Genomic DNA, 8,281 nt, shown 5'->3' with positions numbered 1-8,281 from the left:
AACATGAATCTGACGTTTAAGGGTTCATTCAGACCGCAACGCGACGCGTAGCGTAGATGCATAATTCTAAATTTGAATGGATTTGACAGATTTCAATTGCGTCAGACGTCTTGCGAATCTGTCAAATCCATACCTACTAATTTAGAAATGCATCTACGCGTCGCGTTGCGGTCTGAATTGACACTTAGACGTTTTATAAACGTATCGCTTCAGTGACGTGCGGTCTCGCCTTAACCTATGTTTCGAAACCAGACTGTGAGGTGCCTTATTTACCACTTTTCTTCCAAAACAACACCTACAAAAAACAATTTGGGCATATTTTAGTACTTGACAAATAGAGGGGTAAATGCACAGAAATAAATCAAGATAGAACGGCGACGCGCGTGCGTTGCTAAGGAATCGATCGTGTCAAATTTTGCTTTGCATTTAGTTACAACAAATAACTTATCCGTGGAAAGAAATACCTCCTTTTGGCCGATTCACTTTCGTACTTCTGTTTTTACAATTAGACACTCCACAATGAGGCATTTTTGCACAACCGCTCCGGTGTAATCAAGTCGAGACGTGCCCGCTGACTAAATAAACGTTTAACAAATCTTGCTCACTTGTGCAAGATTGAAACACGCGTACTCCACCTACCCCTCTTTTTGTCGGGTGTAAGAGGTCCGTTAAAACTTGGATAGGTACTCTATAGCTTAAGAAACAAAAAAAAAGTGGATAGACCGAAATTAAAGAGATATAATACTAGAATGAAAACACGAAATAACATCTTACATATTTCTATATTAAAACAAATATAATTTGAAGACTTCATAATAAATGGGCACTTCTCAAAAATATATCAAATAAAAGCATCGTAATGGTGGTCCCTCACCGGAAGCATTCGCATGTAATGTAATATTATAGATTCGACTTTGAGCATTACATTACAATACTTCCTCCCTGGCTGACAAGCATTTGCGTGTAATGTGACATTATAGATTCGACTTCGAACATTACATAGAACTTCACTTCACTGTCACGTAGGCCGTAGCATTGATGTTACAAGTTGTTTCAAGATATTATACATTGTATCATTACAAAGTGCGCATTATAATGCTCGGCTCTCCTCCCTCACTGATGTAGTGCTCGACTCTGTATTCTGTAACGTTACATTACAAGCGAATGCTCCCGGTGAGGGAGCACCTTAAACGTTATGTAATAGTTAGTAAATATGTGTTTAGATGATAAAGTTGTGCAGGTACACGCGGGAAATCATGCTACATACAGGGGGTCATAACAGTGTTCCTCCGATATAGCGAGGATAACCCTAAACGCCGCTCCAGTGTGCGTACTCGGTGAGTATTCTTGACGATACGGTGACCACACGAAGCTTGATAAGTAGACTGTTGGATAATATTGTAACACTACTGGTACTTATAACTAGGGCAAGTTTCTCTGTATCTGACGATAGACTGGTAGATTTATAATATCATAGTACTTACTGCGCAAGGTGTACCTAATTGTAATGGGTGCAAGTTACAATAGTAGGTTGTTGAATTAAGTAGTAGTTAAGCATAATATGTAGAATGTTTGGATTGACTAAACAGTAGGTGTACCTCATGTAAAAACATACATTCGTTAGTTTCGTTAACGTTAGATATAAAAATTTATCGGATTTGAGCTATGGTACTTGTAATATGGTGGTTGTGTCATTCCTCAAATCCCATACATTTGTACAACCAAGGAAATTGATTCCTAGGCAGTTGACAGATCAACGTCATTTGGTCGGATCATGTCAATTCAATGTGAATTGTGATCTGTCGACTGGGTTTAACGTAACTTCTCTAATAGTACATCCAGCTTTACACTCAGATATTATTATTCTTTAAAGGTTAAACAGAACAACGTCTGTCGGTGACTATACTAGTTACTACCTAATATTGTCCCGTGCACCGGTGTATCACATGGTCACCCTACTCGGACGGTATGCAAACGCTACAACTCCCGTGAGTAGTACAATTTATGGCGAGCATTCCGCTATATTTCCTTTTGTTTTTTCAAAAGTAACGCTTCTTTACACATCTCTTATATTTCCATACGACTGGCATATACGAATATACGTCCAAGTACCTACCTGCCTAGTGTATCTAAGTATTGTTTAAACTTAGCCGTTGTGAACTTTCAACATTCATAGACTTAGTAAAGATATAGACTTAGTAAAGAAGAAGGATTTTCCACATTTATTTTTACTAGGTACTCTATCAAAAGTTAAAACGTATACGTGTATAGAGGTATTTTATTACCTTTACATGATGCAATTTGTTTATTGGAACAAAGTTCCTCATCATTTAATATTATAACCCAAATTAAATGTTAAAACGAGGAATCTCTATCCGACCAGCAAACACAGGCAGGTGCAAAACAACTATCAACAACATTTTCATTTTCCCATGGCCCAAACCGACATAAACACGTGAACGTGTTACCAACAAAACAAATTTACAACAAGTAAATTAGCAAATATCTCACTGTCTAGGGGCTCAGTGCCGGAATACCGCGTTAAACTAAAACATAAGTGGCGGAAAAATTACACCGAGCGACCAACACAAGCTGACCTCCAATTTGGACTTCATTATCATACATCGAAGCGCGCGGGAGGTAAAAACAGGGGGAAAGGTATCAGTTTATACTGGATGGTGGCCTGAAAAACTGAGGTAATTCGAAAAGTTTTCTTAATTACATTCGTAACTAACTCCCCGAACGAATTAAGCGGAAGCGTTACAGTTGACTGCTCAGCACACTGCACTCAACGCCTGCTCTCATTTTTGCTAATCTTTACTAAGTAACTGTTATTTATGTAATTAAAGTATTTTGGTGGTTTAGAAGAGACTAAAGGATTCGGGTCGCTGTTATTTCATTCGCTAAGATTCATCCCTAAGGTTAGTCGCACATTAGAAATTTTCCGTAAAATTTACATAGGTGTTGGCGAAATTAAAAAAGTTTTTAAATATTACATAATTTGTTGTTACTGTTAAAATCTATTCAGACCGAAATCGTAAAAGGGCGGGCCATTTAAAATTCATTGAAACAAGTTCGCAAAAAAAGTCATTTGGAAATCCCGCGGCTAATAAAACGGGGAATAAATTACTAAATTCGCGCTGAAATAAGCATCGTTCGTGCTTGTTTAATTTAGATAAAAAAATTAATTAGCTAGTCACGGTCTAATGAACTTGCTGGGGAGAGCGAGTCGCTTTTAAGTGTCGTAAAAAGATGGTAATTTTTAATTTTCTTCATTTCTCACGCAATAAAATTCGTACCAATGTGGGGGAAAGTTGTTTTAATTAAAGTTCAAATTTCTCGGAAAAAGTTTGAGAGTTACTTTTGTATACAACCGCAAAGGCCAGCTACCTGAAAAAAATTGAAAATCAAACCTACCTACTATGTTTTAAACTTTAAAATTATAAATTAATGAAATTAAGTATCTATGTATATTATTATAATAACATTGGAGGTACTTATTTATTAAATCAAGCAATAAATATTAAGTAATAAATGATAATTGAACTTTAACAATCAACAGGGTTAAAATAAATAGGGTTTAAAAAATCAAATTCGTTCAAAAATACAGACACAAAGTAAAAGACAGCGCACAGCTTAAGTCCGTAAAGCGCTGAAAAATCACTGGCGAGCCTACTGAAGTATTCACGCGAAAAAACTGGTAATGAGGAGCGTTTCTGCAACTTTTATGATATTAGGGATGTACTAAAGATAAAATAATGGCGTTTCGCGAACATTAACATATCAACTCTTATTTTCAATTTCTTCACCTATTAAAGTACAATGTTTTTCGCTGTTCCCGCGAGTTCTCGGAATAATGGAGTCGTGAATATTTTAAATTATTCTTCTTTTATTTTGTTCATTTTAAAATTGCTAATACTTTATAAGCATTTAAACAATTTTAGTGTTGTAAAAAATAGTTTTATTTAGCATGTAATAGGTTATCTATAAACATAATTCTTTGACATCCATAAAGACAATTAGTTAACCCTACATGAAGTATCTGTAGCATAGACATAATATTACGACAGTCTTCTTGACGACAGTATATATTAAGTCTATGATCTGTAGCGTGTTCAGTCAACTTTGATAGATATTACGAATTGTTACTTCGACGATATTTTTATAGCACCAGTGCTGCGTAGAGGTCTACAACTAAATATTTAACATTTTTATCCCGCAAAAATGTATGAGTCCCGCATAATAAACGAGTTATTATGAGCGTCATCTAATATTCAAATAACTTTAAAGCATAAAACACAAAAATCATTGATAAAACATGATTTTTTCTACTTAGTTCTACATTCAAATTTGCACTTGGAAAATTTTTGTTTTATTTCATCCACATTAATAATATTCTTGTTATAAAGTGACAAAAGCTGGACATCACTAGTACCATTTTCGTGCTATACAGAGACACAAGTCTATGCAAACACATGCTGGAGATCATTCCTCTCGGTTGCAGAGAGAACTGTTTCATTCAAGTTACGAAAATATTTCCCGTATTGTGCAACTTTAACGTATTTTTTTTATTTAATTAACAAGGAAACGAGCAGAGGGAACGCCAGATAATCGAGGCGTCTCCCATGGACATCTAGTTAGAGTTGTACGTAAAACTTCTCTAGTACAGTCTGTTACCTTACTCGCTCGGCGTAACAACAAAAAAAAATATTTATTTCTAAATAGGTTAACAAAGATAACACTTTTAGAACGTCTACACGAGGCCTACCATAAACGGTACATAAACGGTGTTCCACGCCGGTTTTCTGTAAGGCAATTGTATGCATTCTATCGGATTGGACCATTTGTACTAAAACTTTGCTTTCTCTCATTTTTGGGGTTCCGTACCCAAAGAGTAAAAACGGAACCCTATTACTTCGATGTCTGTCCGTCTGCCTCAGGCTGTAACTCAAGAACCGATATAGCTAGACTTCTAAATTTTTTTCCGATTGTGTATTTCTGTTGTCGCTATAACAAAAAGTACTAAAAACAAAATAAATATAAATAAGGTTCCCCTAACCCCTTATATACAACAAACGTATTTTTTTGGCCTTTTTTGCTCATAATCAATAATTGTAGGAGGTGGGCACTTGAAATACTCACAAAATTCTTAATTATATTTGTTCTTTAATAATTTAAATAAAATAAATATTTAAGGGGTGCTCCCATACAAAAACACAATTTTTTTGACAACTTTCGCTCTATAACGGCACGGAACCCTTCGTGCGCGAGTCCGACTCGCACTTGGCCGTTTTATTGTGTAATTTAAAGCCAAATCCCATACATCTATACTTCCTACTAATATTATCTAAAATATAAAAATGAGTCGCTGAATGTGTTGCTAAGCGCAAAACTCGAGAACGGCTGAACGGATTGGGCTAATTTTAGTCTTAAAATATTCGTAGAAGTCCAGGGAAGGTTTTTAAGTGACACGAAGTTCACCGGGACAGCTATTACCTATATAAATGCAAAAGTGTGTATGTCTGTAACCTCTCCACGCTCAAACGGCTGAACCGATTTTGCTGAAATTTCGTATGGACATACTTTGAGTCCCGGCAAAGGACATAAGATATTTTTGTCCCAAAAAAATGTACGGTTCTCGTGCGATTCAGGAATTTAGCGCAACGAAGTTAATGCGGGTGTCTATTTTTTGATGTTACATAATATTTGAACTATTGTTCAATGCAACTTGACTAAGAACCATGTGATGGACAATCTGTTGTGAATATAATCGTCTATTGTTTGTGACGACAACGTCTATTGTCCTGCTGATTGGCCTCAGATTGTGTGGGCCACTGCAATCTGTATTAATATAGAACTAATATTGATTATAACTTAGCCAGGGCAGTTGCGAAGGAGAGTCCTAATAATAAATTATAAGAATATTATGTCACGACATTAATATATTTTAGGTCAAAATAGATGTGGTTAAGAAAGTTACTTTATGTATGTATAATAATACTACGGTTTTTAATCAGTTAACGCTTAAGTATTCTAATGGTACTCCAAAAACCGAAGTTTGTAATGAAACTTAGAACTACAAATAAATATATTTAACGGCTTCGCAAGAACACGAATAACTACAAACACAAACAAAGGAAAATCAACCGTTCAAGAGGCAATATATTAATATTAGTTTGTGCAAAATTATAGTAACCACTACAACACCTTTCGGACGTTACATTTAACAATAACGGTGATTTAGTGACACCCTATCTAAATTTAGGGTTCCCCAGGCTATGTGGACACCCCACGCGGTTGAGAATTGATTTATTTATTGCTCCAAGTGAGTGTTTTGGTTCTGTACCAGGTACGCCACTTAGGAGGCTAAAGTGATTTGATTTCTCTCTTTTTCGTCGGATGGGAGGTGTGTGCTTCGAATACGAATATATAGATGAAAACGCTGAGGTCGTTTTAAGTTACAATCGATGTACCTGTCGAGTTTATACCCCCACTCTATCTGTTAACTTTTTAATCAAGTAAAATGTTCTTTAGTGTACAATTTCATTAAACTTTGTCCGCATCATGAATTCTAGAACCTAGATTTAAATTCTGGCTCTTGCATATCTGCTAATAACACTTATTATCTAGCATATTTACTTACCTATATTATCGTAAATATGTTCGTAATGTAGGGCAAGACGTATCACACTACTAATAATAATAATAATCTTCCATTCCCTGTGAAGTATAGCACCTGTCTAGTAGGAACATCTCTATAGCAAAATAACCCTCGATATTTTGATTTCGTAATGTTCTTTTGTAGCTTCGAGTATCAAATTTATAACATTCAAAGCTTTCGGATCGATATCGATTAGTCTGTACAAATTCCTTTACGTAAGCAAACCGATTCAGTCCAAATATCGGCAAACATTCATCCAATTAGAACGTTAAACCAAACAGTTAGATTAGCCAAATATTGTTTGTGTTACACAATACAAGACCAATCTCCATACATCCAATATTAGGGAGCGAGGGGAGAGATGCCCTGAGGCGAATGCTCGAGTAAACACGCCTACCACGGATCAGAGGAACCAGACTTAAAACCGTAAATAACCTGCATACTGCTATATTTTGATAACATTTTAGAGACTTGAAAAGGAATAAGAATAGCGGTTAAGTAAAAAATGTTTATATTGTGTAAAAAAATGATTTTAAGTTTTTTAAGGCTTTGTTTGTTATTTACAAACTTTAGTTTTAGGAGCACAGATCAGAGAAACCAGACAACCGTATTTTTATTTTGATTTGATTTGATTTTGAATTGAACCGTAAGTAATCCTGCCTCCTACTATTCTATATTTTAATAACATCGGAGTCTTAGAATTTCAAAAAGTATTTGTATAATATTTATCGAATAATTCCAAGAATAGACGGATATAAATATACAAGATGTTAGTGTAAATGTCGCAGCCGACTGGTTTAAATAGCCGTTCAATCAAACAGCTAGCCCTTTGACTGAACAACGCCATTCAATTACACGGATACGTCGTACGTCGTTTAGCCGACTTGTTGACTACAACGTTCAACACTACAGCTAGACGACGCTTAGCCAACTGGTTTAATGGCAAACTAACTAGGGCGACCATTAGCTTAATATGTAATTTGGGAAAATAGCTGAAAATAGGAAATCTTTTTGTATTTTATTGAAAGATTATTCTCGGATTAAGTTTAAGGGGTGACCAAAAGTTTAATGCAATAAGTAAAAAATAAAAAATTCTGAGGCTTGTTTTGTAACGGTCGCCGGCTGCTGCCGCAGCACAGTCACAGTTCTTACCTAACCAACTTTTGGACTTTCAGGATTGTGTTTGTTCCCCCCTTTTATTTGACGGCGGTCGTCGGCTGCTGCCGCAGCACGCTCGCTGCGCTCGCTGCGCTCGCTCGGCTCCCTCTGTGTTGTGGTCTAAGTTCTAACCTAACCTAACCAACTTTTAGACTTTCTGGGTTGTGATTGTTTTGTTTTGACCCCCTTTCGGGGGGGCTGCATCCATCCATTTCATAATCCCGTAATTTTTCCTCGAACATTTGTTGAAATTTTGATTCACTCGTATGTGGCTTCACAATTTTTGTCTCTTTAATAACACTTGTAAACTTTCTTTCCGAAAAACAACCACAAACACCAACAAACATCTGCTAGTTGACGCCATATTGTAAATAAAACGCACCTAGCGCCGCAGCGGTGCGCGCTGAACTACTTCAATTAGACGGCGGCTTTTGAATCAGCTGTAGTGTTGAACGTTTTGTG

The sequence above is a fragment of the Aricia agestis genome, chromosome Z, assembly GCF_905147365.1.
Source record: "Aricia agestis chromosome Z, ilAriAges1.1, whole genome shotgun sequence".
In the NCBI taxonomy this organism is placed as follows: domain Eukaryota; kingdom Metazoa; phylum Arthropoda; class Insecta; order Lepidoptera; family Lycaenidae; genus Aricia; species Aricia agestis.
The sequence above is the reverse complement of the archived record's forward strand: the minus strand, read 5'-3'. Positions refer to the sequence as shown.